Below are 22,742 nucleotides of genomic sequence, written 5' to 3'. Positions count from 1 at the left end.
TGACAACCACATATATGGTAATGTGCTGTCTTATATGTGGTGAGGGTCTACTGTAAAATTGGAGGCCATGGCCCTTTAGGGGTCAATTGTAATGTTGCCAATGGTGTTTCCACCAGCCTTATGTATATTCGTAGATTACTATTTAGTGTGGAGTAGTATGTGTGTATTAAATGTACATTTACTGTTCCAAATCAAAAGCACAGACTGGACAATAATGTATTCAGTGTAAATATTAAGTGCAGGTTAATGGTGATTACTAGCCCACATCATCTCCCTTGATTAGGCCTTGGACTGCTCTGTTCCGCTACCCTGAGAGAGTCAAGCACTAAATTGGGTGTTTGGTTTCTAGTTGGAGGGCTAATGAGGACCCAGTACTTGTGCAGGCCACAAAACTAATGGTCTGTTTCCTGACAGTTGGTGATATTTTTGCTATGATATCCTTGAAGCATATTATTTCTGTAGTTGACATTATTCTCACATGCAACATTTCAGGAGTAAGTAAGCCAGTACTGTTCATGTGTGTTCTTAGTATGAGTAAAACGTTGTTTACCTCCTGTGTGATGCCTGGCCTGTCTTTGAGAATAGCTTGCAACGATGCTACTTGTGCTGTAACAGCTTTGTACATGTGTCACAGAAGCTTACACTGTTGCTTCCAAACCTCTGCATGTTCTGTATGAGAAAGACCTGGCTGGGCTGACCTTCTATTCCATCAGGCATTTCCCAGGTAGGCTGGAGTCATTGAAGCCTGCAGTCTGGCGCCTCTGTCACTTTGCCCAGCTCCCCTAGATTATGTACAGAAGACACAAAAGGAATCGAGTGAAAGAGAGGGGCAGATAGTGCCAGAGAAACAGTGAGTGATCAGAATGGGATTAGAGAGAAATCCGAGAGAAAGTAGAAGAGAGGAGTGGATGGGTGGAAAGAGACAGATAGCACGAGAAGAGGAAGGGAGAGAAGCTGGTTTGTGCATTTTTTCTAGGGCTGCTTATGGTTCTCCAGTCCAGTTGTGGGTGTGCATTGGAATACAGAAGCTTTCACTGCTGCCATTTGTGTGTTCAAGTTTTGTGACAGCATGTGTATGAGGTGTGTGAGGACAGCTTGCACTGCTGCTTGCCAAAGTGCATGTATACTTTATGAGACGTTTGTCCTGCTGCTGCTTGTTCTGTAATAAGTGGTTGTTTTGTGAGGGAAGCTGTCACTGCTGCTACGTGTGCTGTCACAGATGTGTGTGAATGTTTTTGTGTGACAGTTCTTTTCAAGCTGCACAAGTCCTGCGTAAGGCCAGTGGTCTACGTGCAGAAAAAGAGCATGGAAACTGTGATGTAGGACACAAAGTGCTAGGGTGATGATAACATAGGATTAGTGTTTGTGGGAATGATAGACAGAGCCATTAGCCAAAACTGTTACTTAACAATAGCCATGGGTGTAGCTTAGTCAGTGAGATCGGGGGTGTGAATCTCAAATATCCCAACTAAAAAAACAGGGGGCTGACGGGTGGGGGGATGTAGTGAGATGACTAGTGTTTGCAAACAGGATCAGTACTGATTTGCATTAAGTGGACTTCTTTCTAGAGTGTCACAGTTGATGAAAAATAATGGATTGGAATGCTACCCCGAGCGATTGCCAATGGTTAGACTATTTGCAAGCATTCGTCCCATCACGTTTTGTGTGTTTGATTTCCTGTAGTATGCCTGGAAACATGAGACTGGTAAAGCTTTCCAAGTCTACTACTGCCAAAGTTTCTAAATTCCGAAAGCTAGGAAATTTGCAGCCATTCAAGAAGGGTGTACATTTACTATTTTTTTGATAAACTGGTCATTATGTACATTTAAGTTTCCACAAAAAAAAGCGTTTAATGAAATGAGATTTATGAGAAAAACATGCATAGACATAGCAAACTGTACCCAACTACCAAGCCAAGAATGTGTTCTGGGTGTGTCATACCCAAAATACCTCCCTGTAGCTATATCTCTGCTCTGCCCACATGGGCATGTTAGTTCTCCCTGGAAACTCATGACTATGTATGCATACAACACGACAGTCTGGAGTCCCTGCAGTGGGATCACATTCTTCAAATGTATGTTCACGGCTCACACTCTTCATCTCTGCTTCCAGAAGTTTTGATGGTAGAGTTGTCAAGTCGGTCCATGGAGGCAGGACTCCATGTTTCCAGCCTCGCTGTTTACAAATAATTTTATCAAGTGACTGGCCTTTTCATGTACTAAGCTAAACTTTCAAAAAGAGGTGAGCACCCAAAAAAAATAATAGGGCGAGCTGAGCCAAGGGTCTGGCTTGGCTCTAAGAGACCGTGCATGAAGCAAACCATAAAAAGTGTAGCATGTATATTGTGTGACAATCATGATGTAAAAATATGATGGTCTCATCAAAATTAATTCCTTAAACATGCAGAAGCATTTTACTTTAGTACATCGGAATATGCAATTGCATAGAAGAACATTTATTAAAAGTGACAGTTTTTAACTATAAACTTAAACACATTAATGACTCGCTTCCCAATTAGAATGGCATCAGTGAATTTAAAGGCAAGACAGTAGTCTTTTAAACCCTAAATTAGGCCTACATCCTTAGTATAGCTCGAGCAATATTCTATATTGTAAATCAAACATAAGAGGTACTTGTACAGCCCACATCGCTTGGACAACTGCGCTCTACAAATCCCCAAGTTTACAAGTTTACATGTGAACTCAAGAATTCAGGGCCGGACTGGGAACCAAAACCGGCCCTGGCAAAGAGCTCGGCTGGTCCCCCCCCCCCGTGGCCCCACCCCCAGGGTTGGGGGTGCCGCCGAGCTCTTTGCCGGGGACGGTTTTTGGACGATTTTGTTACAGGGCCGATTTTGCAGCTTTCCAGGGGGCCCAAAATCGTCCCCCACCCGTGTGGCGCACCGGGGGATTGCCTGGTGCCCGCTACGGCCAGTGGGGGCCGGCAAGTATTTAAAAGTGCGCTCATATGTGAGAATAAAGAAAAAGAAGGCTTTGTGAAATCAAATGCTTACCTAAGATGACACGATTTGGACAAGCAGGGAAAATGGTATTGATTCCAGTTTATCTGGTTTTACATTTTGAAATAAAATTTAGCCACCAGATGTATTTCTCCGTCTCTGTCTCTCGCCTGTTTTACAACAAAGCTTTTATTTTTGGTGCACAAAAAACTGACACAGATACTGGAGACCCAACTCAGGGCCCTCAGACCCAACTACCAAGCCAAGAATACTCTTAATTGCGGGGAGAAAGTGTCACACCCCAAACACACGCCCTACCCCCCCCCACTGAAGCTATGCCCCTGACAGTAACTAACCTAAACCACAGAAACTACAAGTACCAAAATACATGCTATAAGCAAAAAATCCAGACCTGGCCTAAGGTTGCACACATACAAGGGCCTTCTGCAGTCTTTGTTAATTTTGCTTGTGAAATTGTCCAAGTTTTTAAAATGGACAGACCAAATTCTTGGAGCCATTCGAATGATTTACAGTTATGGTTATTATGGCAGAGGTGGTCTTTCAAGGGCTGATGTGTGCATCAAAATGCTAATGGGCGCACAAATACTCTCACCTGGAACAATAAGGCTTGCTAGCAAGCTATGTTGTCCAGCACAATTACCCGCCAGGACTTAGGATAAGAACCCCCTGCAAAACGACTGCTCTTATGATAAGGTCCTGATTACTTACCAGTGACCTTCATTACTCTTACAGTTCTATTATCGGTCATTGGTTGCCCTTTTATGGCACTCAGTAGTGATGGGTTGGACTTTCATTCACAGCAATTTTCCTGGAGTTTTCCTTGTGTATTTTCTGTCTCAGGAGGATTTTACCCTCACAATAACGACTGGATGATGTCAAAGGATGCAGAGGTAGCCTTAGTGAGTCTCTGTAAAGACATGATTGTGAGAAGTTAGCCTGGCATATGATGTGCACTAATTCTAGTGGGCACATTGAACCAGTCTAATCGACCCTTATTGCTGGTGGTTGTAAAGTCAACCTTATAGAAAGCTATCCTAGTGGTAGCATGGACCAGCAGTCTTAGGCTTAGAGTCCAAAGAGCATGTGAAGCTGTTTGTTTTACCAATTATAATCCCTTGAATACCAAATGAAAGACACCACACAAGGTAAATATCAAATATATATGTCTTTATTCTAAACACAACCCCTCTGCACTCTTTATGAGGTCAGAGGTAAAAGTACATCACAAGTTACTTAATTAGCATACGATAAGTTGCACATATACAGTTTTGCCCTTGGGGCCTCACAAACCATACACTAAAATAGTGGTATAAGAACTACGACAGAAATAGTGAGTAGGCCTAGGGCCGATGGAATCGCTGGGGCTACACTAAACAACTAAAGGTTAGGAAGTAGGAGACCCACGGGAAACGCGTGCAGTGTCTAAACACAGTCGTGAGTTACTATTGACTTTTAATGGAGAACGTAAAAGTTACAAAGTTACTGTTTAAGGGCACTCCGGATGGACTACGACAAAACCCCTTTAGACACTTCGAGAGTCAAGACCCACGGGAGCACCGGAGTACTCGTGTTACATCACCCAGGGAAGCCGGGTGCATAGGTGCCTTTTGGTGTTGGGTTTCGTCGATATTTTCAATGGAGATCTGAAAAGAAGTGCTGCAGGCGACCAGAAGAAAAGTGCCCAGATGGATCCAAGAGTGGATCAAAGATCTGAAGAACCTGAAAGCAGAAGGGACAGAGTCTGGGTCACTAGCCAGTGACCAGGAAGGTACCAGGAAGGAACCAGGCGATGTCGCGTTGATCTCAGGTGAAGGGTTAAACTTGTCTCTGCAGCCACGAGGACCAGGAGGTGTTGACAACAACCAAGAGCTGGATTCGAGCTGTACCACAAAGGATATAGTTGACTGCGGTGTCGGTAACCAGATCAGACCCAACAAGCCTTGGAAAACACAACCCACGTAGGAAGTAAAGATTGGCTTCAAATCGGACCAGTAAGGTCTGGGGTGCTTCTCCTTTGGAGGAAAGCTGGAGCAGGCCTGGAGCAACTAGGAAAGCAGTTCAAATTCAAAAGAAAGTCTTCAGGGGGCTCACTAGCCAACAGACTAGGAACCGGGAAGATGGGCCGAGCTGAAATGCAAGAGCAGGCCCCACGCAGCACTCATGGAATGTGGAGGGCTTAGCTTCAATGCAAATGGTGCCCGGGTCCCGGGCTTCTCGTACCTCAATGCACAACTTCGAGTTACCTCAGGAGTCGATGCAATTAGCAAAATGCTGGATTTCCATGGAGTCTAGTCCCAAGTCTCTTGTGTTGGCCACGGATATCAGCTTTGCTGTGGATGTGGATTGAGATCAGAGAAACCTGGAAGTCCAGTCTTGAGTCACTTTATCTTCGGGTTCCTGCAGGAGTGTCGACAAAGCAGACCAGCAAGCTACTAGTGGTGCCTGTTTGTACAGGGTGGTCACTCCTTGACCACAAGGGAGATGTCTTCCGTCTTCTAGTGAGAATAGAATGTCAAAGGTCCAAGAATTCTGTATCAAAGTTTCATTCCAGGATAATCTAAAGTCCCCAGGACACAGATCCTATACTTATACTAAGAAAAGGGGCTGGATTACCTGCTAGGTCCCTCCTATGGGTGGACCTGGGAAGGGAGTGTTATACCCCTTTCCCTTTGTCCAGTTTCACGCCACTGGAGTGCCCCAGCAACTGGTTTTAACCGGGCTATGCATGGAGCACCTTGTGTGCCCCAGGAAGTGTCTGAAAAAGCATCTTTCAATGCAGCTCTCCCTGCCCCAATACACTAAAGCCTGTCTGGGTTGGTGCCAGCTCCTCCCCTGACAGCAAACCTATTGTCCAGGCCTCCCCTGTCAGAGTTTCATCCAGCAGCAGGAGGTCAGACTTGTGTCTGTGGCAGCAGCATCCATTTTGTGATGCTGAGGCTTTATTTTACTTTAACCGGGGTTAGCAGTAACTGCATGTCTTCTCCCTCTAGAAGGGTGGAATGCTATCCCGCCACCAGAACTGGTGGGGGGGACAGTATTCCAAAGTGTTTGACACCTTACACGACATGTTTTGATAAAGCCAAACCAAAGTTAGAATTAACCACGAGGATTATATTGTACTTAAAAGTATATGGTATGGCTATATCATAGAACAGCTATAAGGAGATGGTTCCGAAAGCTGCAGAGGGGCTCAGCTCATGCTAGGGCGCCCTCTCACATAAAACCAAGCACTCTGCCTTCAGGATTGTTAAGGACTGCCATAGTAGTGACCTATAGGTGCGTATGTGCCTATATATAAGGTAGATATAGATATACTATATCTAGGTAAGGGGTGATTACACCACCTAAGCCATGCTGAGTGATAAGCCTGTGGTGTCAGGTTGGAGGGCCAGCCAGGGGTGGCATAATTCATGCTGCAGCCCCTGGTAGGCCTTGGTTGCACCTATGCCCTGGGTACCTAGGGTACACTATACAGGGGCGCACAAAGATGACCCAGTAACCAATCTGGTATGTACCTAAAGTACATGGTATCAATTTAAAGAGAGAACAGCTGGGCTGTGGGTCTGATTAGCAGGCCCACAGCCACACTAAAGTCGAAAAAACAGAGTATTACAGCAAAAAGTGGGGGTGACCATAGGAAGCAGACCCTACTCTCCTACACAACCCCCCCCCCCAACGTAGGGACATTAAACTAACCTTGACCAGTTGAGTCTTCATGTTCTAAGTGGAAATATCTGGAGAGTCCATCTGCATTGGCATGGTCAGTCCCAGGTCTATGTTCCACTGTAAAGTCCATCTCCTGTTGAGAAATGGACCACCTAAGCAGTTTGGGATTTTCACCCTTTATCGGATTTAGCCACAAGAGGGGCTTATGGTCTATCTGTATCTTGTGAGTACCAAACAAGTATGGCCTCAGCTTCTTCAGGGCCCAAACCACAGCACAGGCCTCCCTCTCAATAGCTGACCAACGTTTCTCTCTAGGGGTCAGCCTTCTGCTAATAAAAGCTACTGGCCTGTCTTGACCATCTTTATTCAGTTGTGAAAGAGCAGCACCTACACGCAACTCAGAAGCATCTTTTTGAACAATGAATTCCTTGGAGTAGTCTGGACTTTGCAGAATAGGTGCAGTGCACATGACCTGCTTCAGGTCATCAAATGCCTTTTGACAGCTTACTGTCCACTAAACTTTCTTTGGCATTTTCTTTGAAGTTAAGTCATTGAGAGGTGTCACAATGGACCCATAACTTTTGACAAACTTCCTGTAGTACCCAGTCAGGCCCAAGAAAGCTCTGATCTGTGTCCGGGTGGTGGGAGCAGACTGAAACTTGCTCTCCAATGGTTGAACCTGACCTCCACCTACAAGGTGGCCCAGGTATACAATGTGACTCTGCCCTATCTGGCACTTGGTAACCTTGATAGTTAGGCCTGCCTTCAGCAGGGCCTCCAAAACATTCTTCAGGTGGATCAGGTGATCTTCCCAAGTGGAGCTAAATACAGCAATATCATCAAGATAAGCTGCACAGTAGTCATCCAGACCTGAGAGGACTTGGTTCTCCAACCTTTGGAATGTGGCAGGTGCATTTTTCAGACCAAAGGGCATTACCACGAATTAATAATGACCTCCTGGGGTTGAAAATGCTCTTTTGCCTTTTGCATCATCAGCTAGTCTGATCTGCCAGTAGCCAGCTGTCAAGTCAAATGTACTCAAAAACTTGGTAGAAGCCATTCTGTCAATGAGCTCATCTGCTCTTGGTATTGGGTGGGCATCTGTCCTAGTGACAGCATTGAGACCTCTGTAATCCACGCAAAACCACATCTCTCTCTTACCATCTTGGGTATGAGGTTTAGGCACCAGGACTACAGGACTGGCCGAAGGGCTCTCTGAGGGCTCAATGGCTCCCAACTCCAACATCTTTTGGACCTCTGTCCTGATACAGTCCCTGGCATGATCAGGTTGCCTGTAAATCTTACTTTTAACAGGCAGACTGTCCCCAGTGCTCACCTCATGGGTGAACCAGTAAGTCTGACTTGGAGTCAATGAAAACTAATGTCTGTAGGCCTGCAGAACTTGTCTTGCAGTCCCTCTGCTGCTGATCAGTAAGGCTGCCTGCCAAGGCTACAACATCAACTGACCCATCATAAGGGTTCTGAGAAAGCAGGTCTGGGAGAGGGTCACTCTCTTCCTCCTGTCCTTCATCAGTAGCCATGAGCAAGCCCATGTCAGCTCTGTCAACATCTGGCTTCAATCTGTTGACATGAATCACCCTGTGGGGGCGCCTGGGAGTTCCAAGACCAACCAAAGAGGTTACCTCTCCCTTCTGTTCAACAATAGTGTGGGATCCAGACCACTTGTCTTGGAGAGCTGCTGGGGCTACTGGCTCCAACATCCACACTTTCTGTCCTGGCTGGTAAACAGTCAGCACAGCCTTTTGGTCATGCCAGGCTTTTTGTAATTCCTGGCTAGCCTAAAGGTTTTTGGATGCCTTCTTCATATACTCAGCCATCCTGGAGCGTAGACCAACTACATAATCCACAATGTCTTGCCTTGGATCTTTGAGAGGTAACTCCCATCCTTCCTTCACCAGACAAAGGGGTCCTCTTTCAGGGTGCCCAAACAAAAGTTCAAAACGGCTGTAGCCAACCCCCTTTTGTGGGACCTCTCTGTAAGCAAACAAAAGGCAGGGCAGTAGGATGTTCCATCTTCACCTGAGCTTTTCAGGTAGACCCTTAATCATGCCCTTTAAGGTCTTGTTGAATCTCTCAACTAGACCATTGCACTGTGGATGGTAGGGTGTGGTGAACTTGTACTTCACTCCACACGCTTTCCACATAGCAGTCAGATAGCCAGACATAAAGTTTGTACCTCTGTCTGAGACAACCTTCTTCGGAAAACCCACTCTTGAGAAAACTCCCAGGAGGGCTCTTGCCACAACAGGTGCTGTTGTGGTCCATAGGGGAATAGCTTCTGGGTATCTGGTGGCATGATCTAATACCACCAGAATAAACCTGTGCCCAGATGCTGTTTGGGAATTCATTGGTCCAACAATGTCAATCCCAACTCGTTCAACAGGAATCCCCACCACAGGTGGTGGTGTAAGGGGGGCCTTTGTGGTACCACCTGATTTGCCACTGGCGTGGCAGGTGACACAGGAGCGACAAAACTCCTTGGTATCTTCTGACATGTGAGGCCAGTGAAAGTGAGGGACAAGCCTGTCCCAAGTCTTGTTCTGGTCAAGATGTCCTGCAAGAGGAATATCAAGGGCTAATGTAAGAAGGAAGTCCCAGAATGCCAAAGGTATGACCAACCTCCTGGAAGCACCAGGCTTGGGGTCTCCAGCCTTTGAATACAGGAGCCCTTCATCCCAATACACTCTATGGGTTCCATTAGCATTCCCAGGAGCCTCATCAGCAGCTTGCTGTCTGAGGGGTTCAAGAGAAGGGAAGTCCAACTGCGCCTGCCTCAGCTCTATCCTGGAAGGTTCCCCTGTCCCAAGAAACTCAACCTGATCAGGCTCAAGCTCTTCTAGGACAGTTCCTTCTTGGGTCTCACAATCAGCTTCCTTAGAAGGCTGATCCTCATTCTGAGGCAAGGGGGATGGCACTGCCTTCACCCTACTGCTTCTCCTCCTGGTAGGCAACTGGTCCATAATTTCAAGATCCAGGGCCTGTTCAGTGTTGCACTTTTTGGCCTGTGACCTAGTCACAGCAAGGACATGTGCTGATATACCTAGCATTTCTGCATGAGTACTAACTATACTCCACTTCAGACCAGGCTGAAGATTCCAAATCATTGCCAAGCAAACATTCTACATGGAGGTCTGAGCTAACAACAAACTTCTTCAGGCCAGTTATCCCTCCCCAGGAGAAAAACACAACAATTGCTATACTATGAGTGGTAGTGGCATTGCTAGCGTTGGTAACTAGGTAATTTTCACCTAGTATGATCTGTCCAGGGTCCACAAAGCTGGGTGTCATCATAGTGACACTAGCACATGTGTCCCGGTAGGCCTGAGCCACTTTGTCATAAATTAAAGGCGTCTGTCTGTACTTGCCCAAGTTATTGGGACTCACAGTAAAGGACATTGCTATGTCCCCATCAAAGATCAGGACAGCTTGAGTTGGCATGCTGACAAGGCCAGAATCCATCTCAGTTCCTAGGGTTAACCCTACTACACCCTTCTGTTGAGAACCACCACTTGGATCTGAACTAGGGGGAACAGTTGCCTTAGGGGCAATGGTGGTTGGAGCTGCCTAGGGGCAATGGTGGTTGGAGCTGCCTCCTTCTTGGTGCAATCACTGGTCCAGTGAGAATTTAATTTACAAACTTTGCACCATGGTTTCTTAGGACCTTCATTCTTTTTAGATTGTTGGGGACCCCCACCATTAGAAGCTTTTTGGGGACCTTGAGAAGACTTCTGGTCTTTTGCTTTCTCCCCACCATTTTGGTCTTGCTTCTTCTGATCACCACCTTGGTTCTGGACATTCTGCTTCACCCTGGTTCTGACCCATTTGTCTGCCTTCTTACCCAATTCTTGGGGAGAGGTCAAATCAGAGTCAATCAGGTGTTGATGCAATAACTGCTTCTGACAATTATTAATAATCTGTTCTCTCATAATAAGGTTAAGTCACTTACTTTACTGCCCAGTAACCAGCCTTCCAGAGCCTTAGTAGCACAATCTACAAAGTCAGCCCAGTCATGAGTCTGTGTCTTCTGGGTATCTCTGACCAGCAACCTGTACTGCTCAGTGGTTAAGCCAAACCCATATATCAGAGCACTCTTCAGGACAGTGTAGTTGTCAGCATCCTGTTCATTAACTGTTAGGAGCTTATCTCTGCCTTTGTCTGCAAAGGAGAGCCATACAATTGATGCCCACTGACTCGGGTACCTGCTGTACTTTGCAGGCCCTCTCCAAAGCAGTGATTCACTTGTGGATGTGATCCCCTACCTGATAGGGGGGCACAATTTTACACAGGTTTCTATGGTCATGAGACCTTTCCTTACCCTTAGGAATTATGCTGCCACCAGTGGACTCTAGTCCACACAATTTATCTCTCTCTCAAGAGCCAGGGTCTCTTTTGCAAGGGCAACTTCTTACCTCTAGATTCTATATATTTATTTATTTATTTATTTATTTATTGACATTTGTAGAGCGCGGCGAATACCCGTGGGCGTCTCGGCGCTAGTTAAGGGATGGATCAGCAACTGGGGTAAAGAAGATATACAAGGAATATATATATGTATTTATTCTAAACACAATCCCTCTGCACTCTTTATGAGGTCAGAGGTAAAAGTACATCACATGTTACTTAATTAGCATACGATAAGTTGCACATATAATACAGTTTTGCCCTATGGGCCTCACAAACAATATACTAAAATAGTGGTATAAGAACCACAACGGAAATAGTGAGTAGGCCTAGGGCCTAGGGAATCGCTGGGGCTACACTAAACAACTAAAGGTTAGGAAGTAGGAGACCCACGGGAGACGCGTGCAGTGTCTAAACACAGTCGCGAGTTACCATTGACTTATAATGGAGAACATAAAAGTTACAAAGTTACTGTTTAAGGGCACTTCCGGATGGACTATGACAAAACCCCTTTAGGCTAGGAACCTTCGAGAGTCAAGACCCACGGGAGTACCGGAGTACTCGTGTTACCACGCCCAGGGAAGCCGGTGCATAGGTGCCTTTTGGTGTCGGGGTTAGTCTATGTTTTCAATAGAGATCTGCAAAGAAGTGCTGCAGGCGACCAGAGGAAAAGTGTCCAGGTGGATCCAAGGGTGGATCAAAGATCTGAAGAACCTGAAAGCAGAGGGTACAGTCTGGGTCACTAGCCAGTTACCAGGAAGGAAACAGGCAATGTCGTGTTGATCTCAGGTAAAGAGGTGAAGCTTGTCTCTGCAGCCACAAGGACCAGGAGGTGTCGACGACAACTAGGAGCTGGATTAAAAATGTGCAACAAAGGATCTAGTTGACTGCAGCATCGGTATCCGGATTGGACCCAACAAGCCTTGGCAAACAGAACCCATGCAGGAAGTAAAGATTGGCTTCCAGTCAGACCAGCAAGGTCTGGGGCGCTTCTTATTTGGAGGGAACCTGGAGCAAGCCTGAAGCAACAAGGAAAACAGTTTAAATTCAAAAGAAAGTCTTCAGGAGGCTCACTAGCCAACGGACTAGGAACCGGGAAGACTCGTCAAGCTGAAATGCAAGAGCAGGCCCCACGTGGCAATCATGGAGTGTGGAGGGCTGAGCTTCGGAGCAAATGGTGCTCGGGTCTGGGGCTTTTTTTACTCCAATGCACAACTTCAAGTTACCTCAGGAGTCGATGTAGTTAGCAAAATGTAGGATGTCCAGGGAGTCTGGTCCCACGTCTCTCAAGTCTGCCACAGATCTCAGCTTTGCTGTGAATATGGGTTGGGGTCAGCGAAGTCTGGAAGTCCAGCCCTGAGTTGCTGAGTCTTCGGGTTCCCGTGGGAGCATCGACAAAGCAGACCAACAAGTTACTAGTGGTGCCTGTTTGCACAGGGTGGTCTCTCCTTGACCAAAATGGGAGATGTCTTCTGTCTTCTAGTCAGAATAAAATGTCGAAGGTCCAAGAGTTATGTATCAAAGTTTCGTTCCAGCATAATCTAAAGACCTGGGAACACAGCTCCTATACTTATACTAAGAAAAGGGGCTGGATTACCTGCTAGGTCCCTCCTATGGGTGGACCTGGGAAGGGGGTGGTTACACCCCTTTCCCTTTGTCCAGTTTCACGCCAGAGCGAGGCTGGAGTGCCCCAGAAACTGGTATGAACCGGGCTATGCATGAAGTACCTTGTGTGTCCCAGGCAGTGTCTGGAAAATACACTCTGAATGCAGCCCTCCCTGCCCCAATACACTAAAGCCTGTCTAGGGTGGTGCCAGCACCTCCCCTGACAGGAAACCTATAGTGCCAGGCCTCCCCTGCCAGAGTTTCGTCCAGCAGCAGGAGGTCAGACTTGTGTCTGTGGCAGCAGCATCCATTTTGTGATGCTGAGGCTCTGTTTTACTTTAACCGGGGTTAGCAGTAACTACATGTCATCTCCCTCTAGAAGGGTGGACTGCTATCCGCGCCGCCAGGACTGGAGGGGGGGGTAGTATTCCAAAGTGTTTGACACCTTACACAACATGTTTTGATAAAGCCAAACCAAAGTTAGCATTAACCGCGAGGATTATAATGCATTTAAGACTATATGATATGGCTATATCATAGAACAGCTATAAGGAGATGGTTCCAAAAGCTGCAGAGGGGCTCAGCTCATGCTAGTATAGAACAAAATAAATGCCAATACTGTTCTCTTTTACTCTTATCCTTATCAATACATGTGAATTAAACACCAGGTAGATCCACGACTTGCTGGGCAGTATTAATCTATTTTTTTTATTATTCTTTACTTCAGATGCATTGTTTGGTTAAATTTCACCAAATTCATATTTCAAACATCTATACAACAAAAAAAAGATAGCTTACATTTTCATAAAACAACACCCTCAACATATTCATATTCATTCCATACTTACAGCAGTTTCATACATCAAACATTCAGTCTCACACATACACAACTCCCGCAAATTATTTACAGTTAAATCTTCATTTACAATATTCACAAAACACCATAGACAGTTAATATATCAACATTTTTCAGAATTTGGAGCACTTTTTAGTGAAGAGTTTATATGATCTTATGGCTCAACAAATATGGTCTACGCGTTTCGAACTCTTAGTCAGTTTGGAATTCTCATTTGGACCGAAGCTGTGAAAAAAGAGAGCAAAAAAGACTTTCTATAGTACCTAATCGTCCTTATCATGATATCAGATTGCCTCTCACACCTTTCGCTAACACCTCCTACCTCCAATTTAAAGAGCTTTATGTAGATAATCTCGACGCTGGACACTCTAATGGGAAAATAACAAATATTCCAATAATCACCTCTATGTCATATCAAAGTACACAGTCTCGCTCAGAGAAGTTTTATATCGGACTTACTTGCTTTGAGAAGTCTACACGCATACACTCTTTGGTTATGTGCCTGGGCCCTACAGAAAAAAATGAATTAAAAGGCGCGGTTTGGTTTTGGGCTGGACTTGAATGTATAAACAGCTTTGGTGATTTACCTGTTATAGGTAAAGTAGTGCTTACTTATATCAGGGACCCGCACGATGTAGAGGGCTGAAAGATACTGGCACTCAATGGCAGCCTGCGGGAGTAAAAAAGAAGGGTTTGATCAATGCCCCGTTTCAAGCCTGTTTAGATTTGTTTTGTGATGCCTTATGTACCTAATTCTTACCTTTCTGAAGCAAACTGAAAACAGGAAACGTATTCGACTGGCTCTTCTCGTTGCAGCGAGATGTTCAAAACACGGGCATGGCCGGTGTTCATATGCGCGCGCTACTTCCTGGTCAAAAGAGATTTCTGGGAATTGTGGTTGAAACATAAAAGGAGTTTCTATGATTCCTGTGGCCGCCATCTTGGAGCCCCTGTACAGTGTACCATAGGTACCCAGGGCATAGGTGCATCCAAGGCCTGCCAGGGGCTGAAGCATGTGTTGTGCCACCTCAGGCTGGCCTTCCAAACTGACACCACAGGCTGTTCACCCAGCCTGGGTAAGGTGGTGTAATCCTCCCTGTTGGACTTGGCCCTCTTGGCAGGGTCATCCCTGAACTTTTTGCCTTCCTCCAATAGTCTCTTTGACCTGTTTTTGTTGGTTTAATGACTCTGGGCACTTTACCACTGCTGACCAGTGCTAAAGTGCATATGCTCTCCCTGTGCAAAATGTATATGTGATTGATTTCCATGACTGGTTCATTGGATTTACTGTCAGTCCCCAATAGAGTGCACCAGGAGTGCCAAGGCTTGTGAATGCCAATGCTGCGAGTGGGCCTGCACGCTGGTTGCGCCACCCACAGAAGCAGCCTTTTAAAATGTGTCTAGGTCTGCCATTGCAAAACCTGTGTGCAGTCTGTCATGCTGGCTGGGCAAGTGCACACACTTGCCAGTCTCTAAACCTTCCCTTTACTTCATATGAGTCACCCCTATGATAGGGCCTAAGGCAGGGTGCATTGTAAGTGTAAGGTAGGACAAGCCCTGATGTGTGTGGCATGTCCTAATAGTGAATTACAGCCAATTTCGTTTTTCACTATTGTAAGGCTACCTTTTCTCTTAGGCCAAGATGGGCTGCTGGAATTATTACACCCTATAATCCCAGCAGGCTCAGGGAACATGGTAGAAAGTCAAGTTTAGTATGCCTGAACTCAGCATAATAAAATACTTCTTTTATTAAAGTTTATTTTAATATCCTGTGTTTGCAAATGCTACTTTTAGAAAGTTCCAATTGGGTACATTACTCTTGCACTCGACTGTCGCACTGCGGTAGAGGAAATCTTTCCTTTGAGAAACTCTTCATAATTACGTCATTTTTATCAATTTGCCAATATTAATTCAACATTTTAACTCGTGCATCTTCCTTAATTACGCACGCATTTCACTACATAAACTGAAACACAAGAGTAATTCACAAAGGGAAGGAGTGCAGTCGCTCAATCTTGACTCTATATACTTTTAGAAAGTTAGCATTTGCTTGCCTAACCATTTCAGCCGCCTCTGCTAGGATGCGTATCTGCTGTCTGGGTTGTGTGAGTGACAGGGCTGGGGGATGACAGGTGGTGAATGCAAGGATTACACCACAATGCTGGCCCCGCCCCTGGGGAGCAACTGATGACTCTGCCCGACACCTGGCCCAGGAAGAGGGAAGACTGTCAACAAGGTACTCCTGGCTGCCCCTGTCATCTGAATGCTGGCTCCACCTCCTGCGGAGCGTCTGATGTGCCTGCCCCTCACACTGAAAGGAAAAGCAAGAAACAGCACAACAGAGTGCTTCAAAACTGAATTAGGCTATGCAAAGGCCCCCCTGGCCTGAAAGAACAAAAGAATTACTGTATAAAAGGAGCCCTGCTCCCAAGAAACTAGATCCTGTTTCCCAAAACGAACCTCTGCCCAACTAGAAGGAGAAGAAGAAGCTGGAGGGACTGGCCTGCTGTCTGCCTTGCTGAGGAAGGAGAGGAGACGACTTCTTGAAAAGAATTTGCTGACTTGTGCTGAAACATTCTCCAAGGGCTTGATTGAGCTTGCCCCCTGATCTGAACCCCAGGACTAGTGGGTTCTCTGTTCATTGGCTCGTCTGCGATTGAGCTGTGTGCTTCCTCCCGCCGGAGGCAAGACTGCGCCCCCCTCGCCCCCTCCTAGAATTGTGTCACTCAGGAGCTTGCCTGCCCTTTCACACGTTGAGACCCTCGCTCTACCCAGAGCCGCTCTCTGCCCCTCGGGTCAGGCCGCCTGCTCCTCTGCCACTGTTTGCTATTGGAGGACTTGGGTGTTCATCTGCACCCTCCCGCCGGAATCCTGGTCTCCCCGAGCGCACATCTCTAGCCTGGACGGCCGCCCGTGCGTTGTGATCGCACCCGGCCGACCCACTGTGCCCTCTGACCTGTGGAGAGGCCGCGCTGCACAACGAAAGGAATCTGCCCCAGTACAGACCGTACGGGAGGTCTCCGTGCCGCGCTCCGCCTTCGGAAGCATCTTCCCATTCTTCAGATCCCAAGGTACGTCTGCACTTCGAAGAGCATCAAGAGCCTGACGCGTCCCCCTGCATCGAGGGACAACTGCAGACTCGCGGTGTAAGTGCGTCTAAGCAAGAAATCGACAGCGGGCTCGGGGCCCGCACCTTTCTTATTTCCCCGTCAGCCTGTAACTTTGTATATTTACGCCTGCCCCTCACCTTCGGGGCACCAAAGATCGCCATGCGCCCCTCTCTGGGCCAGCGTACTCCTGCAGTGCCCAGCGCGCCCTCTGGTCAGCGCACCGAACCCCCTGCACAACGAGGTTTTAAGCTGCACCGGGCTCGGGCCCCGCAACGTTTGATTTCCCCGTGTGTACAGCGCAGAGGGGAAGAGTGCGCCTCGCATTCCTCTTCTAAAAATCTTGTATGCCTCACATCTCCCTCCCAAGCGGGTACGCTTCGTCATTTCTGTCCAGAAGCTGTACGCCGGGTAGGTCCGCTCACGCGAGATGCATGAATATTGGTAGGGTCTCGGTGTACGCGTCTCACGCGAGATGCGTGAGCATTGGTAGGGCACAGGATTTTCTCCCGTGCTGAGCGTAGAAGAGTGCTATGAAGCGCATAAAGGTGCTTGGGAGCGCCGTACCTTCAAGGAACTGGGCAGAAGGCCCCAAATACTGCATATCAAGAACTGTGGCATCATCATTTTGTTACAAGAGTATCTAGAACTGTTTTAAGAATACCTCAAACCTCAAAGAAGAAGTACTTTAGAGGGATCAAGACCATTGTCAAGTAAACCCAACCTGTTGTTGAAGGAACTTTAATCATTTGAACTGTAACAAAGAACATTTGCCTATTTTTAAGATCTGGTGGCCCAAAACTGTGTTGAACTGGTCTTGTGATAAGTCACTGCCTCATATATATATATATATTTTATATAAAGATTACGTATTTTTACAGAACTAAAGCCTGGTGTCCATTTGTGGGGGGAATCAGTGTGTTTTACTCTGAAAGGTCATAAATGCTTAACCCTAGCGCCCCGAAGTTTAGCCTTGTCTGCTCGCGCCACGCAACCTAAAAGGGAGAGCAGGGGTCATTCTGAGGAGTAGTTCCCTTGCCCTGAGTAGAGTGTTGATTTCTGCCTGGCTTTGGTGCCAACCTCAGCCAGCCAGGAATCCCTTTTCTAACACTCCCTTACTTAGATATAGTATATCTATATCTACCTTATATATAGACACATAGTAACCTATAAGTCACTCCTATGGCAGGCCTTAACAATCCTGAATGCAGAGTGCTTGGTTTTATGTGAGAGAGTGCCCTAGCATGAGCTGAGCCCCTCTGCAGCTTTCGGAACCATCTCCTTATAGCTGTTCTATGATATAGCCATACCATATACTCTTAAGTGCATTATAATCCTCGCGGTTAATGCTAACCTGGGTTAGGCTTAATCAAAACATGTTGTGTAAGGTGTCAAACACTTTGGAATACTACCCCTCCACCAGTTCTGGTGGCGGGGGTAGCATTCCACCCTTCTAGAGGGAGAAGACATATAGTTACTGATAACCCTGGTTGAAGTAAAACAGAGCCTCAGCATCACAAAATGGATGCTGCTGCCACAGACACGAGTCTGACCTCCTGCTGCTGGATGAAACTCCACAGGGGAGGCCTGGACAATAAGTTTCCTGTCAGGGGAGGTGCTCGCACCACCCCAGACAGGCATTAGTGTATTGGGGCAGGGAGGGCTGCATTCAGAATGCATTTTCCAGACACTGCCTGGGGCACACAAGGTGCTCCATGCATAGCCCGGTTCAAGCCAGTTGCTGGGGCACTCCAGCCCACTCTGGCGCGAAACTGGACAAAGGGAAAGGGGTATAACCACCCCCTTCCCAGGTCACCCATTGGAGGGACCTAGCAGGCAATCCAGCCCCTTTTCTTAGTATACGTATGGGAGCTGTGTCCCCAGGACTTTAGATTATCCTGGATACTTTGATACATAACTCTTGGACCTTCGACATTCTATTATGACTAGAAGATGGAAGACATCTCCCTTGTGGTCAAGGAGTGACCACCCTGTGCAAACAGGCACCACCAGTAACTTGCTGGTCTTCTTTGTCGACGCTCCCGCCGGAACCCGAAGACTCAGCAACTCAGGACTGAACTTCCAGACTTCTCTAACTTTGTCCCACATCCACAGCAAAGCTGAGATCCGTGAAGGATATGAGAGACGTGGGACCAGACACCCGGGACATCCTGTATTTTGCTAATTGTATCAACTCCTGAGGTAACTCGAAGTTGTGCATTGGGGTAAGAGAAGCCCCAGACCCTAGCACCATTTGCACCAAAGCTTAGCCCTCCACACTCCACGAGTGCCGCGTGGGGCCTGCTCCTGCATTTCAGCTTGATGCGTCTTCCTGGTTCCTAGCCCGTTGGCTAGAGAGCCCCCTGAAGACTTTCCTTTGAATTTAAACTGCTTGCCTGGTTGCTTCAGAATTGCCCCAGCTTCCCTACAAAGGAAAAGTGCCACAGACCTTGTTGGTCTGCCCCGAATCCAATCGTCACTTCCTGCATGGGTTACGTTTGCCAAGGCTTGTTGTGTCCAATCCGAATACTGACACCGCAGTCAACTAGATCCTTCGTGGGACAGCTCGAATCCAGCTCCTGGTTTTCGTTGACACCTCCTGGTCCTCGTGGCTGCAGAGACAAGCTTGACCTCTTCACCTGAGATCATCGCGGCATCACCTGGTTCCTTCCTGGTCACTGGCTAGTGACCCAGACTCTGTCCCCTCTGTTTTCAGGTTCTTCAGATCTTTGATTCATCCTTGGATCCACCTGGACACTTTTCCTCTGGTCGCCTGCAGCACTTCTTTGCAGATCTCCATTGAAAACATCGCGAAACCCAACACCAAAAGGCACCTATGCACCCGGCTTCCCTGCGTGAAGTAACACGAGTAATCCGGTGCTCCCGTGGGTCTTGACTCTTACAGTGTACTAGTCTAAAGGGGTTTTGTCGTAGTCCATCCGGATGTGCCCTTAAACAGTAACTTTGTAACTTTTACGTTTCCCATTAGAAGTCAATGGTAACTCGCGACTGTGTTTAGACACTGCACGCGTCTCCCGTGGGCCTCTTATTTCCTAACCTTTGGTTGTTTAGTGTAGCCCCAGCGATTCCCCAGGCCGGCTTTCTAATTCTGCTGTGGTTGTTATACCACTTTTTTAGTACATGGTTTGTGAGGCCCCTAGGGCAAAACTGTATTTGTTCAACTTATCATATGCTAATTAAGTAACTTGTGATGTACCTTTACCTCTGACCTCATAAAAAGTGCAGAGGGGTTGTGTTTAGAATAAATACATATATATTTGATATATACCTAGTGTGGTGTCCTTTCATTTGGTATTCAAGGGATTATAATTGGTAAAACAGCTTGCTTCACATGCTCTCTGAAGTCTTGGCCTATGACTGCTGGTCCATGCTACCACTAGGATAGCTTGTCTATAAGGTTGACTTTACAACCACCATCAATAAGGGTCGATTTAGACTGGTGCAAGGTGCCCACTAGAACTAGTGAACATCATATGCCAGGCTAACTTCTCACAGTGCCAACTCCACATTTTGAATTTTGCTTCTAGACTGGACAAGAGACCCATCGGGGCTCTCTTGCAGATAAATAGAGCTAAGATTACCTCTAAGGTGACCTACGGTAGTGATATCTGGGGTTATATCTCACAAGATAACCTGCAAATTGTTGAAATTAACACCTTGGGATGGCTTTTAGGAGCACCACAGGGCATTTCCACCTTCATAGCGCATAAAGAGTTGGAGCATGGTTTATCTCTATGATATGCTGGCTTATCTTCCCCTTTTGCTGTGGGTGAAGATTTGGTTCAGCAAGGGGAATAAATTAAGTCAAGAGATTTTAAAAGACTGTTTGGCCCATGACCATTTAAATACATCCCCCGGCTTAAATATATTAGGAAGTGTTTTATAAGTCTGGCTAGGGCGGACCTATTAATGGATCCAGGAACATACTGTAGGAAGGGTTTTGGTTGGGTAAAGGACACCTTTTTAGGAAAGCAGACGTTGGATAGAGAAGAGGTGGCGCCGAGCAAGCCTAGTGTTCGTAGATTCATTATATTGAAAACGGTCCACCAACCGAGCCGAATCTTTTGTGGATTAAAAGTAGCTATGACCATTTTTTGTTGACTAGGTTCCGTTTGGATCTCTTCCACCTCCTTCTCACCCACCCGCGTGAGCAGAACAAGGGACACAGTCTTTTGCCCGGTGGCTGCGACAGAAAGTCTTCAAAGGACTTGCTCCATTTTTTAATGTTTTGTAAGTTTTATAACGGTACCTAGAAAGTCATATATTATCCCCATTTAAAAAAAAACAAATTTTAGGCAGATGCAGCCATCCTTTATATTTTTACAAAAGCTTTCAGGTAATACGGTATTTTATGATCTTAGTTTTCTAAAGTCTGCTGTTAGGCTTAGATCTAGTTGTGACTAATAGATGCGGGCTATTAATGGACGAAGGAGCCTTTATACTACTTTTTATTGTATTTTGTATTTATGTACTTTTTGATTTTTTTTTTTTCTTTCTTGGAAATGTAGTATCAATTGTATAGCAATTGAAGGTGATGCAGTAGATGTGTTGCCTAATAGATTTTAAATATAATATTTTTACGGCACCTGACTTTTACGGGTTTTTGCGAAAACCGAATAAAGTTTATTTGATTGATCGATTGATTAACTACCGAGTAGATGTTGTTGAAGTCTTCAGTGCTGCTCCTTGTTCATGTCTGTGTGGGAGCATGTGTGCGTTTAGTAAGGTACGTTTGAACTTCTGTTTTTCAAAATGTACCAGTTCTGTAAGTGAGATATGCTTTAATGGTTGCTATCTGTTCCAATATCAACATTAGTGGCCTGTTTGCGCACTAGTGCTGCATATGCCCTGCTGTTCCGTGCGCGAGCGAGGGAGGCGTGCTCTTTGTGGTGCGTTTGTTCTGTTTGTACGAAGGTCGCTTGCCCGACTGTCACATCGTGTGTGTCTACTCTTTGTGTGGCAGTAAAGCGTGAATGTCTGCTGCCTGGCGTGCTGTAACTGTATATGTCTGTAAAAGGCCGGTACGTTCCCTCTGCCGGCCCCGGCGTGTTGCATATGTGCTGTCAGTGACAGCAGTATGCATTGCTGATAAGCGTGCAACATGTGTTCATGAGAGAAGTGTGCAGCCCTTGCGCTGTTCGTTTAATGCGAGTTATTTTTAAGAAATGTTTGATATGTTTAAATGTTACGCGTTTGCTCTTTGGTATTGACGCAAAGTTCGTACTGATAGTCGTGTACCTCTCCGCGTGTCCGACCCCAGCACTGCAGGTTGTGCTACACTGACATAGCGAGACTGCCTAATGCTCATTGTCAAATCCTAGCGCATAGAATCGCCTAGCCTCACAAACCGTATTTCCGCGCTCTACTTCTGAGCCTTCACTTTATGACATCATTTCTAAAGTCCGCGGAATCCCACACATGCCCCACACACCTTAATGCATCACCTACTGCAAGTCTCCTTTCCCCACCGCATCGGCTTGCAGCCCTCCATTATGGTTGCACTTCCACTAAAGCGCCTTCCTTTCAGCAACAATCGTGCCTGCCTCAATTCTACAGGTTCCCAGCTCGCGTGTAGCCATCCCGGGCCCCCACTTTTCACGTCTGTTTATACAGAGGGCTTTTGTCACCCACCAGTGCCGGCCAGCACTGGCGCCTTCCAGTGGCCACACACCCAATAAGGCAGAGGACTCACCTCGTCCTGTAATCCCCTCCTCGTCCCTCTGCTCTCCGGCTCTCTTCCAGGGCTGCTCTCCAAGGCTGGATCAACCCTCCGGTGCTCCCCGCCCCAGCATGCCTCCCAGAGGCCACTCAAGTTCCAGCTTCGGGAGGCAGGACGACAGTGTCACATAACGCCGCACGGGGTCTGAGGAGAAGTGCTGCCTGAAATGAAATCTACAGAAGGTCGGGGTGTGGGCTGTGAGCTGTGAGCTGGTATGCTACGGGTTCTCAGTCCACGTTGAAGGTTGCAATGGATTCCAGGGTCGAAGTGATGTGAAGCACTGGGTTTGGGTTCGACTTAAGTCCTAATGAGTGTTTTTAGTTGTAATGAAGTGTTCAAGGTGAGCAATCCAGTGGCAGCTGGTTA

The 22,742-nt window shown here is 46.7% G+C and overlaps 1 protein-coding gene across 1 annotated transcript in view; it reads right to left on the bottom strand.

Moving 5' to 3' along the window:
- The window catches only part of LOC147685430 (SEC14-like protein 5), a 1,171,342-nt gene extending 1,148,879 nt beyond the window's left edge, over nucleotides 1-22,463 (bottom strand). The window contains exon 1 of the mRNA XM_086941333.1: nucleotides 22,350-22,463. The gene's annotated coding sequence lies outside the window, so the exon portion shown is untranslated. The remainder of the gene's footprint in view (nucleotides 1-22,349) is intronic.
- Between the last annotated feature and the right edge of the window lie 279 nt (nucleotides 22,464-22,742).

Source organism: Lissotriton vulgaris, chromosome 10, assembly GCF_964263255.1.
Source record: "Lissotriton vulgaris chromosome 10, aLisVul1.2, whole genome shotgun sequence".
Classification (NCBI taxonomy): domain Eukaryota; kingdom Metazoa; phylum Chordata; class Amphibia; order Caudata; family Salamandridae; genus Lissotriton; species Lissotriton vulgaris.
The sequence above is the reverse complement of the archived record's forward strand: the minus strand, read 5'-3'. Positions and strand labels throughout refer to the sequence as shown.